Source organism: Lactuca virosa, chromosome 3, assembly GCF_052849685.1.
Source record: "Lactuca virosa cultivar CGN04683 chromosome 3, Lactuca_virosa_CGN04683_v6, whole genome shotgun sequence".
NCBI classification, from domain to species: Eukaryota; Viridiplantae; Streptophyta; class Magnoliopsida; order Asterales; family Asteraceae; genus Lactuca; species Lactuca virosa.
Genome location: NC_136428.1, coordinates 49,122,931 through 49,135,509, shown reverse-complemented (window position 1 = coordinate 49,135,509; position 12,579 = coordinate 49,122,931).

Genomic DNA, 12,579 nt, shown 5'->3' with positions numbered 1-12,579 from the left:
TAAGCTTAGGCCCCAAGCAAAGGAACATTAGGGTTTTCCCTAAACCCTAGATCCCTCAGCTATATAAGGAGCCTCCTGGCTCCCAAAATTGGCACTCCTTCTCTTGAAGAAACCCTAGGCCGGTTTTTTCATACCCTAGCCTCTCTTCTCACAAGTTTCCTTCTTGCTAGCTCTTTGGTGTGATTCCATTAGAGGCATTACAATTGTGGTGCTAGGCTTCCAAGAAGATCAAGATCAAAGGATTACCAATTGTTTGTTATAACAATTGAAAGGTATGTAACTCTAAAACCCTAGTTGGTTAATTTCGAAAATAGTCTCTCTCCTTAGGGTTCTTGTTTTTGCAATTCAAAGTTATATGTTCAATAGCTAAAACATAGATCCAAAGTAGGTTGCATGTGAACTTAGGAATTGTTTTCTAGTTTATTTGTTTTACCCAAAACCCTTCAGTTAGTTCCAATCCAGATGTAACGTACCAAAAATTACAAAGAGATTTTTCAAAATTTTAAATATAATAACAAATTAAAACATTTGTTTCAAAAATCATTAAGTAACACTCATATGATTAAAACCATACAATATCATAGTTAAGTTTACAAAACCGCGGAAACAAGTATCTTCAATGCGTGTGTACAGTCCCGTCGATCTCTTCTCAAAAACGACCTGCAAAATGTTTAATCCACAACTGTAAGCGTAAAGCTTAGTGATTTCTCCAAAATACCACATATTTCATCATACATATAATGCATCCACGCAAGTGTTCGACTTTAGCGCCGAACAGCCAAATCTCTTATCCACATAAACATACATAACAATCATACATGAAATAAAGGGTTTGATCCAATCCTAGGTGAATGTTATTGGCTAAATCATAGTCTTACATCTTGCCATGGCTACCCCCATGGTCTTTCCCTGCAATGTTATGGGCTAGCCCATGGTCTTACAAGCAAGTATCATGGGATACCCTCATGGTCTTTCCTTGTAATGTCATAGGCTACCCTTATGGTTTTACAAGCAAGTGTCATGGGCTACCCCCATGGTTATTCCTTACAATTCCATGGGCTACCCTTATGGTCTTACAAGAAACTACCATGGGCTACCCCCATGGTCTTTCCCTGCAATGCATGAAGTCATATATAGTCAGCAATCAGATAGACAGTCAAATAGATGATCCACCCGAGAGCGAACAATCAAACAAGAACTTCTCAATCAGGCATTAGACCAAGAGTTATCAGGCTATCCAACTTAGACTACATAGAACCCAAGCTTTCACTACCACATAACCATATAGCATAAATGCATATCATAAACTAACATAGTATATTCACTTGGCAACTAGCCTTCCCTAGTTACCATTCCCTTAAACACTTCTCAATGGAGTCATTCACTAGTCAAACATACATAATCCTGATAATTGGCCTTCCCTAGTTACCCTATCCAAAGATAACTCCTAATTGAACATACGATCAACGGTCAAGACCCTACCAGTCTAGCATACCAAGACACCAAGTGTCCTAAACTATATATACATGATAAGGAGTTATCATAGCCACTATCATACTTGTACTCTAACAACACATCTATCTTACCATACAAAGAACATATAATGGGGTACGTGACATATTGAGCAACCTGATTCGCAGAACTGGAGAAGCACAAAAACAATCTAACTCTTTGTACTAATCGATCCATCGAACCGACAAAACACCAAGACAAATAATTCCTCAATCAATAACCAAAATCCTCCAAGGTTGACCCTAGGTCAAACTAGTCAAAAGTTAACGGTCAAAGTTCCACAAATTCAACGTCATGTTGTGGCACTCGATGCGTCACGTTGTGGTAAGGAAGGACAAAATAGTCGCGATTCTAAGCACCGCCACGTTGTGGCAAACCCCAGGTCACGTTGTGACTTGTGGTAGAATGCTAAAATCTTCATTAAGTGCTTAATTCCTTCAGATCAAAGCCCGTAACTTCATATCTAGTTCTTTTTATCGACTTAATGGATAAAGTTTCTGACTTTATTCATTAGGACTCCATCCCAATGCTAGATCTACAACCCTAAGTCCATTAAGTCCTTAATATGATCCTAACTTGCTTAAGGACCCAAAATAGCTTCACACATAACTCTTTTCTCATTCTCAGAAACCTAAGGACCATTTGAGAGTCATAACAAGCTTTAGAGTTCCTCAAACTCCAAGAGCATTCATGGAAGGGACCAAAATCATCTAAATGAGCCCAAACTGGAAACAAGAAGAACAAGGATCAAGATGTGAACTTTATACCTCCAACAACTCCAAAATCTGAAGGGACTGATGGATTCAAGCTAGCTCCCTCCTTCCTTGCACCGCAATGAACTTCCTTCTTATTCAAGTTTCACCAAAAGCCACGAATAAGGCCTTTAATCAATCAAATAAGCTCACAAACATGAAATAGGGCTAGGGTTTCGTTAAAGAATGATGGAAGCTGAAAATGTAACACCCATATCCTCAGGTATATTCTTTTATTTTTTTAACTTTAACTTTGGAAATTTTGGTTCTACGCAGGGCATAGGATAGTCTCCTACGCTGAGCGTATGAGGGAAGCTGGACACGAGGACTTAATGCCCTACGTATGGTATACATATCACTACGCAAGGCGTAGGAGTGTTGGATCTAAAGCCCTAATTTTGGGGGTTGTGAACCTATTTAAAAGCCTAAACGCCTTGAGGTCCTATCCATACTCAACCTCCACCCTCTCATTCAGTTACCTCGAAACCCTAGCCTCTTTGTATGAGTTTGAAGCTTTAAGTGTGGTTTTTGTGTGCATTTGTGAAGAAGGAGTCCATTGGAGAAGCATTGGTGAGCTTCAAGCTTGTAAATCCAGACTTTTCTCTTCATCAACATTCTCTAGGAGGTATAAAGCTTGTATATTGACGTTCCTTGTGATAGATCTAGTTAGATTTTGAGTTTTTTTTTTTTGGCTTTTTGGTCCTCTAACCTTGGTCTCTTATTGAGTATGAGCTACTTCAGACCTTATGAGCAGAATTTCCTATCATTTTTTAACCTTTTAGAGTGATAAAAATGGGAGCTTGGTCACTCTTATCCTTCCATGCATGAGTTCTTGAGCATTGGAGTGTTTTGTGGACTTAGGGTCTAGTCTTGTGTCCTGATAAGCCATGCAAAGGCATAAAGTCAGATACTTTATCACTTAGGATGTTCATTAGGACCAGATCTGAGAATTAGGCATTTGGTCCTTGTGTATTAAGGACTTAATAAAAAGTTGGCAAAAGAGAGTAATATTATGGGAGTAATTTTGGTTACGCAGGGTGTATCCTCATTGGGCCCTGTCTTCCATTAGAAGGATCTACGCTCGGTGTAGAGCATGGTATTACGCACGGCGTTGCTCCATAAGTGGATTTTGGTCAAAATAGGTCTTAGGTCAAGTAGGGCGGGTTCTAGCCATGGAAGGGTAAAATGGTCTTTTAACCTAAAGTAGGGCAACTATGAACCAAGACCATGAGTTGGATTAGTACCTTAATTCTGATTGGGGTTTTATTGTGTATTTGATTAGTGTGAGGAGTTCTAGTATCGGCAGCTCGAGTGTGAGATTTGTCTGTTGTCAGATTGAGGTAAGTCGTCTCATTATACTCGTGGGTCGAAGGCACCAATGCCTACCCACAAGATTGTGTTATGTAGAATGCTAGTTATCTTTGTAACTCTTGCATGTGTACGTTGGGTTGGGCGTATGTTGGGCTGGGTCCATTCGTATTTCGGGTGGGGCCCTTTATGTATGTTGGGTGGGTCTCGTTATGTATGTTGGGCGGGGCCCGTTATATATGTTGGGTGAGGCCTGTTATGATAAGCAAGGCCCGAGGTTATGTTTTGTGTATGTGGTATTTTTGGGGAACTCACTAAGCTTCGTGCTTACGGTTTTATGGTTTAGTATTTTAGGTAGTTCCAGTTCTAAAGGGATAGGTCCGGTTTGACTGCACAACATCCCCCATGATTTCCACATCGATGATTATTTACTCTGATGATTTTGATATATGTGTACTGTGATTGGTTCTGAAACAAATGATGTATGGTTTTGATGTTTTATTTAAAAATGAAAATTTTTATAAGTATTTTTGGGATGTTACAAGGATGCCCTGGATCATGAGTTAATAGCTTTAAATATGGAAGAAACCCTAAATATCATGGGCTTGGGCTGCAACATTCACCACGTCATGACACCCTTCATGTCACATCGTGACATCCTTCATGACACGTCGTGGCATATGGTTTTCCTTAAAAACCATGTCTTTGATTCCTTTATACCATCCAATGATCCAATATGGGAAATGGGTTTTACATCAGTCGTCCAACCAAAATAGTGACGTTACTTACATAACATTAAACACATATTTAATCCTAATTAATACCTTATTCAACCCATATACATTTGTGGATGCGCGTAGGGCGTATGTGTGTGTGTGTGTGTGAGTGTATATATATATATATATATATTGGGCAATTCTAAGGGTCGTCCTTATCGTAATGGGTTACGTGTGAAGATGAAGGGTATTTTGTTTGGGTCTAATGTATATATGAACATATTCACATTCATTGCATAGTAGAACATATATTCTTTGGTTCTTTACATAAGATATATTAGCATACCAAGTAGGCTTCATATATGACCAATATGCATAGCCAGTTAATTGATTTACAAAATTTGGCTATGATGGTGGATTGAGTAATCTTCCATTCTTAATACGCAGACTAAATGTAACCTCTCAAAAATTACAAAGAGATTTTTCATTTAAAAATTTTATTAACCAATTAAAATCTTCATTTCAAAAACCAATAAGTAACATTCATTTGATTAAAACCATACATTTGATGGGTTTCGATCCTCACAAAGATCAACAATTGGGCAACATAAACAATAAACAATTCTGATCAAATACTCAAAACTAGATAGATCTAACTCAACCAATCTATGCAACTTTGATAGGTCTTTGATTTCTTTGTAGGTTTCTTCTTTTGACGATCCAGTTGATTGGACTAGAGAACACAACGTAGAGTTCCTATTATGTAATCGCACCTAAGAAGCAAACAAGAAATAGATCGAAGCAATCCTTGAACTATGAACTTTAAACAAAATCGATATCTCAATTATGTTCGACGACCACGTCATGGATAACACCTTTCCACGGCGTGGGAACTTCACTTCGAGATTCTTTAGGGTTTTTGAGGATTCCGAACTATTTAGGCTGAGAGGTATTTTTCACAAGTGTTAAACCGGATTTTGAGCCCTCAATTTATATGGAGGTGATTTGAAACCCTAGAGATAATTACCAAACTTAATTTTAATTATCTATGAAATTAAAATCATTCTGTAATATTCCATATTCCTTTATTTACTATTAATTAATTAAACTGTTAATTAATTAACAAAACAAGTCCCTCAAATGAATATATTTTCAGATCTACTTTTATTTTGTTCTTGCGTGTAACCCAAAAGGACATTGTTATTTTTATTAATATTATCGGGATTTTTTATGGCTATGGACACTAATCTCCATTAGCTCCCACTTGCACTTAGGCATAAACAATTGATTGATCCAATACTTACTAGAGACAACCTTGAGTAGCAGTCTAATGTAGTTACTATACTTATAGCAACTTTGCTGTAAACAACCCTAAGACTGATAACTTCAAATTCCTTTGATCTTCATGATATCGTATTATAAACTAGAGACATGGATCTAGGGTCAATCTCATGGTTCAAGTTTTGTTTCCCGATACCGACTTGTGGTGACATTCAGATTGACTGGCAAAACTAATCAACTCAGTCTTAGCTTGGCTAAACATTGGTTATCAGTACCAAATCAATGAGGGGCCCAAAAATATCTACTTCTCCACTTATAGCAGAAGGATCAAATAAACTTTGACTACATATGCTAGTGCTATTCCTCATGTAATATCTAGTCAAACCTTGTATGGCTGCTAGTTATGTATAATGTTGGGGTAAAACCAAGACATAGCAGATTGTAGAACAAGACCTCATGTATCTCCATTTATAGAATAAGAAACACAACCATCTTAATTTACTTATGACATGATCCATGAATTAATCTTTAAGTGTGGTTACTCCAATACTTAAAATATCCTTTTTCAAGTACGCATTAGTATTGGTTGCATGACTTAGAAATGTTCATCCATATTAACAATCTACCAATATTATGAAAATCTTAATTCACTACTATCTCCCAAGAGTAGGACTGATAGTGGAAGTTTGAATAATAATAAAGTTATTCTGAAAGTGGTTCTAAATATTCAAAAGTAGGAACACAGATAATATAAACAAATTAATTAATTTATTAATAATCACTAAATCAAAATATCCAATATGTTCCAAATGATCAAACTACAAATTGTGAAATCAAACCAAATCACTAGAAAATTTAATGCCAATAAAACCGGTATGAGCATCATGCTTAATCTGTAACAATGGTTTACTGATCAGATCAACTAGATTATCTTCTAATAGTACTCTATTCACTATGATGTCTCCATCTTCAACTAGTTTCCAGATGTAGTGAAACTTTCTCTGAATATGACTTGTGCGCTTGTGATCTCGAGGTTCTTTAGCTAAAGAAAATGCACCCTCGTTATCACATAAGATCTCAACTGGATCAACTATGTTAGGAACAACACCCAAATCATTGATGAACTTCTTGAGCCACACTGCTTCTTTGGCTGGTTCATTGGCTACAATATACCTCGGCTCTATAGTTACGACATCCCGGAATTTAGATCAAAGAATGTGGACAGTCAATTCACAATAAATCTCTTTGTAACTTGACTCATTGAGTTTTAGTGAATATTTTGTAAAATAAATGAGTTCATTTCAAGTATTATAAGATACCAGATGATATCTTACTTCCAAATGTGAAAACTAGCAAACGAATCAAACAGCTCAAACTGCAACCCTAGTTAATGCGTCTGAAAAACTGAAATTATGTATTAAGTAGTTGTGAGCGAAACAAACATTTTAATCTCATAGTACGTGTTCCTCTGTTTCCAAAAATATAAATAACGTCCAAAACGAATTTTGTATGCAAAAGATATGACAGTTATTAGAAAACAAACCAGTAAAACACTGATATTCTTTAAACTGCTAAAATTGAATCGATCCGTTGAGGTACTTGCACACCTATGATGGAAATCCCGAGAGTGTTTTGGAACTCAGGCTATGGTCTAATATTTAATTTCATACTCGAAATATTTTTAGCAAAATTATTTGCAAAAGTCGAAAAATCGAGCGTTTCGGGTCATTTAGACGCGAAACTTTAAAAACGGTTTTCCGGAGTTCTATAACTCGAAAAACTAATCTGTTTAGGTTTCTGGAATCCTTGAATTTCCCTCTATCATAAGAAACATTCGAAAAAAAATCCGACGTCGGGATCTCGGAATGCATTTCTAAGTGAGTTTTTGAGCATTTTGGAGATCATGACCCCACTAGGGCCCACTAGACTTGTGGGATAAAAATGATCGGCCATTTGCCTTCTCTCTCACCTCACCCATATGAATTTTCTCCATGCTTCTTTGTGTACTCACTTCCTCTAGTACAAAGCATGACCGTTTAGTGTATTTGACCTTATAACTAGGTAAGGCCTTCAAAAGCTTGTGAGACACCCATTTTACTATAAAAGAACACTTAGGTTCCTCATTCCTCACTCAATTCATTAGCCTTTTTTCTCTTAAACCCACTCTCTTAATCTCTCTAAGTCTCTCCCTCTCTCTTGGACTATATCACCACCACCCATCACCGTATCACCACCATTGCCACCTTGTTGGATAGAACATCACCACCCAAACACCACCTCACCTTCACTCCTCCCTCCCATCTCTCCCTATCGTCGATCCACTGCCTAAAGAAGCCATAAAAGCGGGTAGAAATGGGCTGCCAGCCCTCGCCACCCCTCCTGCCACCGTGGAGCTCACCGGCCACCACCGCTCTTTGTTGTGCTGTTGTTGCTGCCGCTGTAAGTATAAAACACCACCACCACCATTTTTGTAGTTCCTTTGATTAATAACCCAGACCGAGACTTGATCTTTTTTTTTAGTTCATGCAAGCATCGATCACAGGGGGTGATCGGTTCCACCCTCAAACTTTCATTTTTATTTAATACAAACCACCCCTCTCTGGAAAAAAAAAATTCAAAACAGATCCAAAGGTCCCAAACATTCATTTCAAAATAATTCTTAACCCCCTCCTTTAAAAATCTATTACAATAAAAGTCCAAAAACCACAAACTTTGATTTAAATAACCCATTTCAGTCCCTCTTGGATTTATTTTTAATAACTTCTATTCCAAATGTTTAAAAACTGTCCCTCCCTTAGTATTATCCTACAAATTTGGTCCCACTACAATTATTTAATTTATAAATGAGACCTATAGTTTGGTTAAATTACAAAACAACCCACACTTATTAATTTATACCAAAATTTCTCTTTGATTTATTAGGTAACTAAATTAGTCCTGACAGTTCATTTTAGAAGCGACCCATTTAGGTTTCTTGCGTCAAATTCTCGAAACAAATCAACAATAACACGTTAAGGTGAGTGTTATAGCCCATCTTTTATATGTTTTCGGGGGAGAATACATGTGCTTACTTGTGATAGTTAATGCAAAAATACACATAAAGTATTATTATTTTATGTAAAAGCTATAACTAGTTCATAAAATATTGGTTTGACATTTTTATGTATTGAACACATAAACTAGTTTTAAACCTCAATATCTATATATGTTATGTTGATAAAATGATACAACTAATAAAAATAACATATGCCATTTTACTACAAAACCTATGATTTTATGTGACATTGTATGTCATATATAGCATGTCATAAACTTTGTAGTATTTCAAGGATCCATACTATGCATGTATATTTATAAATTTTATACATGAACATTTCTTGAGACATACCTCGTTATAAAAGTGAGTACTTTATACTATACATACATACCAAATATACTCGGCTTTTATAAACTCTATACAATTCATTATGCCTAGTAACTTATTTACTTATAAGTTTGGGCTGAGAGCTATTCACATACCTTAGTTAAGGGTTTTTTAGTGAGACTATATTCATTATCTAAGTCTAAACACTTAGCATACCCACACTACTATAATCATTAATTTTCAGAGCGAGATACATATGTATAGATCTATACGTGGTTGACATTCGCACCTGCGGTTGCTAGCTAAAACCTCGACCGATCAATCGAAGTAGGTGATAAGTGTCTGCTATTGTTACTATGACATAAAATGAAGCATTGTAGGGGGTATCTTCAGTCACATAGCTCGGTTATAGGACTCACTATAAACATTAAGTAGAATATCTCTCATTTATTACAAACCATGAGATTAGTTTCTTTGAAAACTATTTTAAGTATGGATTTACTTATGCAAAGATAAATTGTGGTTTTCAAAACTTATACAAAGACTGTTTACAAACATTGTTATAAGTATGGTTATACTTACAAAGAAATACTTTTTATACTTTTTAAAAGTATCACTGCTGTTAGCAGAAAACCTGTAATTCTTTCCAACCCTGTGCTAACCCTCAACAATACATGTATTCTCAGGAAATCAATAACTCAAGTATTCAGACAATGAATAATCATGGATTTCAGGCAATCTAGCTTAATGGTTTTTGTTATGTGTTCCTATCTGTTAAGGCAATTTATGTACTATTATTATCTGTAAGAACCTTGTATTCAAACTCAAAGATGGAATACAAATGCTATTTTGTTTATGTTGTACTTGTGCTATATATTCTGTTTACCTGTGATCCATGAACTTAGTCGCACAACCCGGTATGTTCCACCGCCTCGGTCGGGGTGTGATAGTAGTTAAGTCGGCTATAGTTGTCACACCCTCAGCCGTCGGCGGAAACGTCGAGGTGTGCGACGTAAATCAATAATCACAGTTATTGAACATACATTTAACAGTACAAATATAATCTTCTATTATTACCAAAATAGAAATTACATTGACAATGACTATTGCTAAATCGTGACACACGCCTATCAATTCGGCATTTACAACTGTATAATATAATTAAAGGAGAGTCTTTTGAGCGAACACTTCCGACCTGTTAATTAACCTGATAATACATGCATTAAGATATGTCAACAAAATTGTTGGTGAGTGTTACAGGTTTTGACACAAAGTACTTTTATAATCAAAAGTGTTTTATAAAATTTATCTGGTTGAACAGCTTTTATAAATACGTACCTTTCTATCAAAAGTATAAGTGTAACACCCTTAAATTACAGCCCAAAAATTTCATTTTTAAGTTTAACAATCATAAAACAAACCATTTCATTTTTCCCAAAACCATGAAAATATAAATTGTGCAATCCATGATACATATAAAATCATAATCAAAGTCATAATACCAAAATCACTAGTGCGGCAAATCCATGGTGTGATGCGATACGATCAAGCCGGCCCTTTCCCCTTAGAGCTAGAAGTACCTTAAACAAAAACTGAAAACCGTAAGCACAAAGCTTAGTGAGTTCCCCCATCGTACCACATACCATACAATAACATACCGCCTAGCATATCAGGGTGCTGGCCTACCCCTTCGGTCTCTTTCAACCAATAACCGCCTAGCATATCAGGGTGCTGGCCTACCCCTTCGGTCTCATGCAACCGGTTACGGGGACTATTTCACCCCTACCACTACCACATAATAGCATACATAATCATACTGCCAAACATATTTGGGTTCCTGACCTACCCCTTCGGTCTTATAGACCGGATACGGGGTCTATTTCACCCCTACCACTATCACATAATACCATAGCATACTAGCATATAAATCATAACAGATAGTGGCATACCAAATAATTATCACAAAGACAATCATCTAACTACAAACTCCTACTAGTGGGTCGGCCTTGGTGCCTTAGACGCACTGCTACCAGGAAGGTAACTCACCTCGCAAGGCTGAATGCAGAATCTCACGGTAAGAAATCTCTAACAGTTGATCTGACGACTCCCCGAGCTATCATTACCATAATAACACTTAGTCAAAAATTAATAATCCTTCTTAAGGTAAAATGACCATTTTACCCCTGATCTAATTTGGCCAATTCTTAAGGCCCAACACCATAACATGAAAGGCCCAAATCTAAATAGTCTTCCCAAGCCCACTAGTAGCCCACCAATGGCCTAATTTTCTAAATTGGGCCCAACTTCTCAAATGGGCCTTATCTTAAACCCAACATACCCTTAGCCAAAATAAATAATTTTTGATGGCCCAAAAGGCCCAATACCATAAATATTAGTTCTAGGCCCAGAGGCCTTACTCCATAGTGGGCCATGAGGCCTAACAATCCAGGCCCAAACTTCTAACGCCCAAAAACCCATGTTCGTCACTCTGTATGCGTACGCGCGGCGTACCTGGCACGTACGCCCATCGTACGCTGGCCTTGACCAGAAGCGGGAAGCTGACCCAGTACGCACAGCGTACCAGGGTGTACACCCAGCGTACTGGCTAGCTTCCTTAAGACTCCTTTTATGACTTAATCCATTAAGTCCTAACATCCAAAACATAGATCCAGATCCTTTAATACATCCTAATCCATAAAGTTACAAACTTTATGTCGTTGCATGCATAGATGGGGGTTAAAACATGATTTAAGTCCTTAAACAAACTTTGTGACCATCAAGCACTTGCATGGTTGTGGCTTAACCATCAAGGTCCGATTTTTATGACTCTAAATGCTTCCAAGAGCTCAAAAGGACAGCTCTTATGGTTTGGAACTACCAAGACACAAGAAACCTCAACAATGAAGTCAAAATAACCCATAAAACAACCCAAAACTACAACAAAGCATGGAATGGTCAAGTTTGGAGCTTGATACCTCAAATGAGTCAGAAAAGGTTCCAAACTCCTGGATCTACAATCCTTTCTCACGTTCTTGCTCCTTCTTCTAACTTCCTCTTCTTCAAAACCACCAAAAATCACCAAAAGTGCACCAAATTAGCTCACAAAGCATGCAAGAGGTCTAGGGTTCGATTTCTACACTTTAGGGACAGTGGAGGCTGAGGGAATGAGGTTTGGGACGGATTTAATGTCTTTATATATGGTGCAAACCCTAAAATTTAGGGTTTACAACTGGACAGGTTACGCCCAGCGTACGCGAGGCTCCCCCCACTTCGCTCCTCTATCATGTACGCCACACGTGCACTATGTACGCTCAACGTACTGCCTTTCACAATGTTTCCATAATTAAATACTTAAATAAATCAAGGGAAATACCTGATGACCCAGATGTTACAATAAGATAGTTGAGTTAGAAAAATGTATTTGGTCTCATTTAGAAATATCATGCGTTCAAATCCAAAAGTACCAGTAACGCCTTCTCCCGGAACTTGGCGGTGATCTCCGCCACTGTCTCTGTCGTCTGCCTCATATCCAAGAACTCACGTGCCAACTGCTGGAGCTCCATCGCAGGCGCGAACTCCGTCCTGAATCGTGTCACAAAGTCTGGCCATGTCATAGCCTCAATGGCCGCGGCTCCCAAAGAGTCAC